The sequence below is a fragment of the Gossypium hirsutum genome, chromosome A03, assembly GCF_007990345.1.
Source record: "Gossypium hirsutum isolate 1008001.06 chromosome A03, Gossypium_hirsutum_v2.1, whole genome shotgun sequence".
In the NCBI taxonomy this organism is placed as follows: Eukaryota; Viridiplantae; Streptophyta; class Magnoliopsida; order Malvales; family Malvaceae; genus Gossypium; species Gossypium hirsutum.
The window spans coordinates 65392735-65403804 of NC_053426.1; the positions used below are offsets into that span (position 1 = coordinate 65392735).

The following is an 11070-nucleotide window of genomic DNA, read 5'->3' on the forward strand; positions in this document are numbered from 1 at the left end:
TCATAGTTTCGTCTTTCTTTTTCACAAATTAAACTGGTGCACCCTAGGGAGAAAAACTCGGTCGCACAAAACCCCTATCTGTCAACTCTTGCAACTGAGCTTTCAATTCTTTTAATTCAGTAGGTGTCATTCTGTACGGAGCTATCGATATCAGATTCGGCCCTGACACTAACTCAATACCAGACTCTACCTCTCGGATAGGTGGCAAACTCAACAATTCCTCAGGAAACACATCCGGATACTCGTACACAATTGGTACTGATTTGATCTTTCTTTCGGCCACTTTACTATCAAGCACATATGCAAAGTAAGCTTCACAACCCTTTCTCACATACTTTTGAGCTAACATCGAAGATATCACTGCCGGTAAACCATTCAGATCCTTAGATTCAATCTGAATAATCTCATCATTCTGGCACCTTAAATCAATAGTCTTTCTTTTGTAATTTACAACAGCATTGTGCAAAGTCAACCAATCCATCCCAGAATTATATCGAACTCGTCAAATGGCAACAACATCAAATCAACAGGAAAACACGAATCTCTAATCATCAAAGGACAATTCTTACACACTTTATCAACCATAACACACCGGCCCAAGGGGTTCGATACTCTAATCACAAACTCAATAGACTTAGTAGGCAAAGTATTACTGAATACTAAAGTCTCACACACATAAGAATGAGTCGAACCAAGATCAATCAATGCAATTACACTAGTATCATAGAGAGTGAATGTACAGGTAATAACATCTGGTGATGACGCCTCTACGCGTGTGCGTATAGCATAAGCTCTGGCAGATACGTGAGCCTCGGATCAACTGTAGTGTCTTTAGTTCCTCTTCGACTGCTACTTACATTACCCGTATTTCTGGGTGGTCTACCTTGAGTTGTCATGTTACTTGGTCTCGCATTCTGTACTGTGTTTTCAGCTAACTCAGGGCATTCATGAATGAAATGATCCATCGATCCACATTTAAAACAGGCCCAATCATGCAATCTACAACTGCTGGGATGTCGTTTACCACAATGTTTGCACTCAGGTTGATTCAATCTAACATTACCAACACTAGCTACCGAGATAGCTCTCGAGCTCACAGGTGGTCTATCTCAATCACGTCTCGTATAACATGTAGTAGCCTTTGAACAGCTAGAATCATCTCAAAACTTCTTTGATGCCAACTGAAATGACTTACTCGATGATCTCTTATGTGAAACTTTAGCTTCAAAATCATCTGTTCTTTTCTCTTTCCCGAGCTCTTCAGTTTTTCATGCTCGCTCAACCAGTACTACAAACTTTTTTATTTCAAGTATGCCAACTAGCAGTTTGATGTCTTCATTCAACCTGTCTTCAAATCTTTTACACATTATAGCTTCGGTTGAAACACACTTTCGGGCATATCGACTAAGTCCCACGAATTTTCATTCATATTCTGTCACAGTCATGCGACCCTGTTCAATTCTAGAAATTCTTTGTACTTTTGGTTGATAAATCTCTGACTGATATATTTCTTACGGAACTCAGTTTGAAAGAAGTCCCACGTCACCCATTCTTTCAGAACCACCGATACTAGTGTATTCCACCAGTGATATGCGGTGTCTCGTAGCAAAGATATGACACATTTCAAGCATTCATTCGGAGTACAAGATAGCTCGTCAAACACGCGAATAGTATTATCAAGCCAGATTTCAGCTCGCTCAGCATCATCATCATCAGTAGCTCTGAATTCTTCAACCCCATATTTTCTAATTTTATCAACAGTAGGCTTATGTAATCTCAACGGATCACTCACTTGAGGTATAGCAGGTATCGGAGAAGGATTAATCGGGGGTGGAGGTTGTTGTGCAGCTGGATTAGCCCAGATTTACTAAGAAAACCAGTCGTTCATCATTTGGTAAAAGGCTTGTTTAGCCTCACTCTCTTGGTTGCTCGAAGTCAGTGGAGAATCAACCGGAGCTGTCCCTTGCGCGGAAGCAGGTGCTATACTTTTCACATCATCAGCTACGGCTCTGTCAGGATCCATTTACTATACGAAAACACATTTTCAAATGTTAGAAGTCATCACACAATCGCAGTATGAAATACGGCATGTATAGCTAGACTCACACATGCTATGTTAGTCCTAGAATCGACTAAACTGTAGCTTTGATACCAATCAAATGTAACACTCCTAACCCGTATCCGTCGCCGGCAGGGGGTTACGAGGTATTTCCAAACTAAACACATCTTTCGGATAATCATAGATACATATAGAAATTAATCATCTTAAAACATCACAACTGAACATATACTAAATCAAACCAAAAATTACAAGTTACACATAAATTAAATAACATACAACCATAATCATTATCAAATGGCCGGATATAAGCATATGAATTTAAACATCTCAATATTCATTTCTTAAAACCAAATATACATGCAATCCTTATTATAATTCTATCTAAACCAACTTACTTATTAAAAACCAAATTTACGATTCATATAGTCATTTGCTAAATCTTTAGCCGAATACATATATATATAACATGCAAAACACATATGCCTTATTTGATGTCAACTTCTATTATACTCAATCACTTTACACATATGAAACATTTCCAATAACTAAATCGAATATCAAACATATTATTTTAAGCTTCACACCTACATATCAATTATATTTATATATATAGTGATTCAATACATATTAACTATTCTTCCAACATTTTAGGATACTAACTAAAATTTTAACATACTCTTATCACATACCAAACAAATTAACAAAAATTATATTCAAAACTAATTTAATAGCCACATATTTGGCTAAATATATATATAAATCTATATAGCCAAAACAATCCAACTTTAACAACAAATACATGACACCTCAAATATTTAACATCCACCGAAAGTTAATTCACCTATTTGCTGAATCCAAACATGGTTGTTTCTCAAGCTTTTCATTACACCTAAAATCATATTTACCACCAATGAACAAAGACATACAAATATTGTCCATACCTACTTCATTACATAACTGAATACACAGATACATTATAAACAATTTCCAAACCAATTCATATTACAAATTATACTTCTCAGCAATAAGTCATTAACCAAATATTTGTATATATATATCCAAAACACAAAATTTACATACCATATAATAAACATATCAAAATAAACACTTACCATGTTCGAACATAACCAAATACCATTTAATGCCAATTCACATAATAACACCTTCATCAAAAATAACAACCAAATTTACATATACTTTTATCTATGCATAAACCATAGTTGAATCAACCATATAGACATCCAAAATCATCAACCATTTCCAAAGCATATAACTCATATAAACTTAACTAAAATTTCATTTACTCACATAACATATTAGCCATTTTCGCATGGCTTAATATATGCATACTTCAAACATAACTAAGTCATAACCTAGCTTATACATGCCATAGTATCATGTTTAAACTTATAATGTGTGATGGACTTTGCTGACAATCCTCAAGCTCATAACTAATCTCCAAAATCTATAAAAAGAGGCAAACATGCACACACACTGTAAGCTATCATAGCTTAGTAAGTCATAAGCAAACAAACAACTCAATAGCATAATCAACTCATTTAAACCAAACCAAACTATACTATCATAATCACATTAAATCTCAAACTTATGATTTCATGTATATCATATACTTTCACATATAAACTTATTCATGATTGAATGTACATATATATATATAACAAAGTATGAATGTACATATATATATAACAAAGTATCTTTCAATTTCAAAGGCAAGATATCATTATAACCAGGTACATTTACACACATATACATATACTCATAAATCAAATATAACATTACATGCATATACATAGCATATGGCCGAATATACCTCACAAATGCATATATGTTCACATTAGTAACTTATATAATTTGCATCACATATCTAATGGTCAACTTACCTTATTTTTAAATAGGTAACCAAATAACTCCTACCTGATCGTTTTAGCTCATTTAACACCTTTGATCACAACTTATCATTGCCCGTTGAACCATTCGAAATTAAATAGGATACTCAGATAATCATATATATCGTACAATGCCAATGTCCCAGACGTGGTCTTACATGCTAAGTCATATCGATGCCACTGTCCCAGACAGGGTCTTACACAAATCAAATACGATGCTAATACGATGTCGATATCCCAGACATGGTCTTACACTTAACCACATATATCGATGCCAACGTCCTAGACGTGGTCTTACACTAAAAAACATATCTAAAATCCTATGTCATGACATATGTATCCTAGCTATTTCTAAGGTTCGTACGGGGCTTTCAGACGTCGTAACTCAATCAAAACGAATTCGTAAACATAGCTCCCAAGCTTATTTACATTCAGCTAACACATATATATTTCCACATAGTTCATTTCAACATATAAAATTCATATTTATTTAACATTAACAATATCTATTTGCTTATATAGTTACCTGAGACGATGAAAATTGGAACAGGACGACTAATTGACAACTTTAGTTTTCCCCTGATCCAAATCTGATATCTTTGGTTCTTGATCTAAACATACTTAAATTAAACTCATTCAAACATATTTTCACTCATCTTAGTCCAAAAACGCATAAATGGACAAATTACCATTTTACCCCTGACATTTACACTTTTTACAATTTAGTCCAGATTGTATAAAACACAAAACATGCAAAATTTGCAAATACCATGCTTTGGCTGAATGTTCCATGTGTTCATACAAGTCCATACATTTCATTTATCTCACATTTTAGTCCCTCAATTTACTGTATTTTCAATTTAGTCCTAATTACTCAAAATCATCAAAAATTCCTATACAAAACATATTACTCTAAAACATATGTTTCATATTTCATCAACTATCATCACAAAGCTCAAATATTCATCAATGGCATAACTCAAAAGATCCATCAAAATCAAAAATCAAGCATGGGCTTTGTACATTACACTGCAACGATATCAAAAATGTAAAAATTATTAAAAATCGAGCTAGTTACATACCTTGATTAAGCTTGGACAAGGCCGAATACCCTAAGCTTTTATTCTTTTATTTCTTTTTATTATTAGTCATAAGAGAAAGTATGAATATTGGCTTTTAATTATGTTATATTATAACATATATTAACATATTATTTAATTTACATATTTAACATTTATTATAAAATATGAAACCATTATAACATAAGGTTACAACCGTCCACTCCATATATTAATGGTCTAATTTCATTTTAAATACCTTAACTTATAAAGACACATTCATTTCGGCCCTTTTACAGTTAGCCATCAAATTTTCATTATACACAATTAAGCGCTTTTATTTAATCGGACACTCAAACACAAAATTAAATCACGAAAATTTCACACATATAAATTCACACATAATAAACATAGAAAATAATTTTAAAATATTTTTCTAACTCGGATTCCTGGTCACAAAACCACCATTCTGAATAGGGTCTAAATCGGGCTATTACACTTAAGATGTAACAACCCACCTAATGGAGTCTCAATATTCAATTATTGTTTGAAAAATAGATGGTAAATTAGGGATATATTTGTGTAATTAAAGTAATTGTTCTAACTAAGCATAAAATTCTGTGTAATTCTCCATTTGGCAAACTTCTAGTTTTTGCGAGCTCTAAGGTTTGACGGTGTATGATGATTTGGTTAGTCAAGTTGAGATTTAGTTAGAATTGAACTAGACTACTGTAGATGATAAGACTTTAAACTTGTTAATGACACTTTATCACGAGAATCAAGAATGTTAGTGGAATTATCTGATTTTCCACTAATTATTGTCTTTATTGCTTAAGTATATAAGGATAGCAGTGATATTTCTGAAACACCTTTTCATCTTCTTTCTTGAAATCCTCTATAAATTTCTAAAACAAACCTAAGTTTAGAATACCTTCATCAAAGTGAAGGTTCGCAGTACCAGCTACCTTACTACCAACTCCCTAGTAATTACTAATGAACCCTTAGGTTATTATTGAAGTCATGATAAGTGATAAAAGTAACATATTTTAATCATGTTCTTAATACATTTTTGAATGATAAGTGATAAGTGATAAAAGTAACATATCTTAATCTGCTTAAATCAGAGGAAGAAAAGTCCCTGTTTAAAAGTAGATCTAGTATAATAGAGTGGAGCTATATGCAATCCTAGAAATAAGACGACATAAATCTACGGGATTAGATTCAAACCTAATAGGGGAATCCATATATTGTGTTAATGCGACAATAGAGGTTTTAATTGGAAAGAAATTTCAATTAATCAACCTAAATGCTTTTACTCTCGAAAGAGATATTAGCATAACTTAGGGATTTTCATAGATTAAGATACCAAGTGAATAAATTGTTTAAATCAGATTCATAATAATAAATGAAGTCTAGTTTAGGGATTTTCATGGATCAAGATACCAAGTGAATAAATTGTTTAAATCAGATTCATAATAACATATGAAGTCTAGGTGGATTCTTTCTTGGATATTGTTTCTCTCATTGGTTATTATTTGATTATTTTCCTGATTCATTAGTTGTTGAGTTCGTTAATTAGATTAATTTAGTAAATTTTAGTTTAAAAAAATCATTCCAATTTGTCGGCTAAATAATAAGAAAACGGTAATTACTAATACTTTTAGTCCTCGTGGATACGATATCTTTACTCATTGTAGCTATACTATTTATCGACAGGTGCACTTACTTTTGTCGTATTTTAGTTAGTTTCAAAAAACACACATCAAGTTTTTGGCGTCATTGTCGGGGACTAAAATATTAGGAACACTTCGTTTGTATTAATTTAGCCATTTTTATTTTATTTTTATTATTCTTGTTTTCATTTAATTTTTACATTTTAATTTGTCTTGTTTGCTTCTATCAGGTTCTTTTAGTTTATAACTAGAAGAAAGCCGTTAGGACCATTTCTTTTTTACAGTGAAATTGAAAGTAGTTCTCGCAGAAATCGTAGAGAGGTTAGAGAAGCAAGGCAAAGTCAACAAAATATAGTAGACGAACAAGAGAAAAATAATATTATTGTGAAAATGGGTGATAATCAAAATATTCAACAAGTAATTAAGCATCATGCCCCTCGTACTATGTACTATTATGCCAAGCCTACTCTGATTGGGGCTGAATCGAGTATTGTGAGACCTACAATTTCTATGAATAATTTTGAACTGAAGCCGAATGCAATTGAGATGGTACAACAATATTTTTAGTTCAATGGTTTACAAGATGAAGAGCCAAATACTCATTTGGCTAATATCTTAGAGATTTGTGAAACTTTCAAGATTAATGACGCCAGTAATGATGCCATTTGCTTATAGTTGTTCCTTTTCTTATTGAAAAACAAGGCAAAACAGTGGTTAAACTCTTTACCACGAGGTTCCATCACTACATGGGCTCAAATAAACAATAAATTTCTATTAAAGTACTTCCCATTGACTAAAAAAACCAAGTTGAGAAACGATATTTCTTCCTTTGTTTAGATTGATTTAGAGACTTTATATGATGCATGAGAAAGATACAAAGATTTATTGAGAAGGTGCCCCCATCATGGGTTACCTTTATGGTTGGAAGTTCAAAGATTCTACAATGGTTTGAGTTTAATTGATGCAGCAGCTGGTGGAACACTGAAAATAAAACACCCGAGGCAGCCTATGGGATTATAGAGGAGATGACATTGAATAATTATCAGTGGCAAGTCTTGAGGACAAAATTAATGAAAGCAGTCGGTGTTTTTAATCTAGTGGTTGTTACTATGTTGGCAAGCAAAGTAGAAGCATTGAATAAGAAAATTGACAGTTTATATTTTTCTACGTAGGTAAATCCAGTGATGCAATACGATACAAATGGAGGTGGAATGAATAATCCATAATGTTTACCATTCAATCCTAGCACAGAGAATGAGCAATTTAATTATATGGGTAATAATTCTAGACCTCAAAATAACTCTTATTGTAATATCTATAATGCAAGTTGGAGGAACCATCCCAAATTTTCTTAGAGTGGTCAAGGAAATCAAAGAACGCAACCCCCTCTGGGTTTTCAACAACCTTATCAGTAAGAGAAGAAATCAAACCTTGAGGTAATCTTGACAAAATTTATCTTGGTGTTAGAAACTTGTCTTCAAAACACCGAAGCAGCACTAAAAAATTAGCAAGCATCGATTCAAGGGCTTGAGAATGAAATTAGATAGCTTGCTAAGTTAATCTCGAAAAGACTACAAGGTAGCCTCCCTAGCAAAACTAAAACTAACCCAAAGGAGCAGCTTCACGCAATTATTGCTCAAGACGTGGAAGGTTTAGTTGAACCTAAATAGAAACCAAGGCAAAAAGATGTAGCAAACGACGATGAGGTCAAGGAAATTCAGAAAGAGAAAAAGCCGGTTGTCAAAGAATACAAACCTCGAGAACTAGATGAACGGCAAGTGAATGCTAAGAAGAAATCGAAAAAACACGATGGAGAAGCAAAACGATGCCATAATGAGCATGTGATGAAACAAATTGGATCTAGGACTTTTCTTTTTAGAGCTTGAGTCAAACGAATCAAACCCATTTACGGTACTAAACATCTTCCCATACGGTACACTCGAGGTAACTCATTCTGAATTCGACACATTTAAGGTAAACAACACTAGACCCAAACCTTATCTTTATATAAAAATTAATAATGAAAAAGTGGAGTTTTAGCTCCGAGAACCTCCCTAACTATACGCATACAAGGCAAGTCAAGCTTAGACCATGAATAAGCACTTTTCGGGAGGCAACCCGAGTGTTTAAGTTTTGTTTTATCCTTTTAATTGCATTTTAGTTTAAAATTATAATTAATTTAAGTAAAACTAAAGAAAATATGTTTTTGCACCATGCGGCCAGGACTCACAGGTGTGTCCTAGGTAGTGTGCACAATGGGGTATTCGACAGTGAGTCACACGGCCTAGCGACATAGTTGTTTCAGCCAACCATGTGCACAAGGGGTGTTCTACAGTGAGTTTCATAGTGTGAAGACATGGCCATGTAGGTCACACAGCCTGGACATATGGGCATATTTTTGGCCGTGTGAGTCCTGGGACTTAATTTTTCCAAATTCGATGCCTAAGGCGATCCACACAGCCTGGCAACAAACACACGAGTGTGTTTAAGGCCATGTGAATACTGGAGTTAATTTTTTTTTAATTTAAAGATGATTCAATGAGTTACACGGGCCATAGACACATACACGGCCTGTCACACAGGCGTGTGTGAGACTGTATGTCCCATACAGCCTCGTAAACAGGTTTGGGAGAAACAAAGGAAGATCACACATAGACTGGCACACGGCTGCGTGTGTGTAACACCCCTTACCCGTATCCGACGCCGGGATAGGGTTCGAGGCATTACCGAACTTAACATTCAGAAACATGCAAAACCGAGTCACAAAATTTTGTCCAAAATTAAAAATTTTCAAACAATGAATATCGTCCCTTATACAGGCCTTCAAAGCCTAAAACATACATCGGGATGGTTCAGGACTAAACTGAGAACTTTAGAAAGTTATGGGAAAAACTTAGAGAAAATTTCCATGAAACAAGGTCACACGCTCGTGTGGACACAGGGACACCCCCGTGTGTCTCCAACACCCCCGTTTTCTTAGGCCGTGTAACTCTCTATTTATGACATCAGTAAAACAAATTTAACCACACGGCCAGGCCACACACCCGTGTGCTAAGTCGTGTCCTCCACACGGTTGAGACACATGGCCGTGTCTTTGCCTGTGTGGCTAGTACTTAAGTTATTTTCCAAGCCCTTTTATTACCATTAATCCCTCACATCTTTACACACATCAAATATATACATCATGGCATCATTTTAATGATTTAACATACTTCACTAAGGTATATTCTTAACTTTAACATGCTATCATTCACTTATTACACGTACTCATATAATATCAAACCTAGACACAACAATTTTATTTTCATTGACCTTATCATTTGATGACCACTTTTACCAAACTTTCATAACCATCAATTTATCAAGTAGCTTCAATCAACATCAAGTATTCATGTTCAAACATTATCAACTTATTTTCATATTATACATTTACCACGTGGCTATGACTATTTCGATCAGTCAAGAAGCACCCATCATGCATATATGTCATAATACCAACCATACATAACCCACAAGCATAAACACGTCATCACATCACAAGCATTAGAACTTATCATGGATAATTAGGCTTACAAGCCACAATCATTATAAGCCACATCTCATGGCTATATACAATGAATCAATATAAGCCAATACATATGTCTAATCATAATAGCATCTATCATAAAACTAAGTCCCTATACATGCCACTCACTTGAAGACATTAAGATTCATCAATACTCCAAAGAAGGTTGCTTGATAGTGTGAGGTTGCCTCCTATGATCTCCAACCCCAAGCTAACCTATCAACACTAAAGAAATGGAAAGGAGTGAGTAAGCTTAAACCTTAGTAAGTCCCTATGAAAATAATAAGAAAATTATCAACAATATTCCATGGAAATATAATCATAATTACACTTTTACTTATTTTCTGGTCACGCTGTTTTCTTGAGTCATAGTTACTAAATTATTTATATCTGAAGCTAAAGAACTCCAAATTAAGATCCGTAAATTTTCCCTAGAACTAGACTCATATATATTTTTGCCATAAAATGTCCAGAATTTTTTATCTATCCAATAAGTTCAGTTTATTCTTTAAAGTTACCCCTGTTCTGCTGCTTGACAGCTTTGACCTTTCTTTACTAAAAATCAATTATCTCAAAGTACGGGTTTCGATTAATGTTCCCATATGTTTCTATTCAAAATAGACTCATTAAAGATTTAGTAATATAAATCCTAGCCCATAATCATTTTTGTAAAATTTTTAGTGATTTTCCAAATTTGAGACAGGGGAGCCCGAAATCACTCTGACTCTGTCTCACAAAAGTTCAAATATCCCTTAATATTGAACTCTTTTGTTTACATTGTTTCTTCTATGTAAAACTAAATTAA

At 33.8% G+C, this 11070-nt stretch overlaps 1 non-coding gene across 1 annotated transcript; it reads right to left on the reverse strand.

Annotated features, from left to right (window-relative positions):
• Nucleotides 1-7504: 7504 nt before the first annotated feature.
• On the reverse strand, nt 7505-7611 carry LOC121225761 (small nucleolar RNA R71). Its single transcript, XR_005923641.1, has one exon. It is a non-coding gene; the product is annotated as a small nucleolar RNA R71 (small nucleolar RNA).
• Between the last annotated feature and the right edge of the window lie 3459 nt (nt 7612-11070).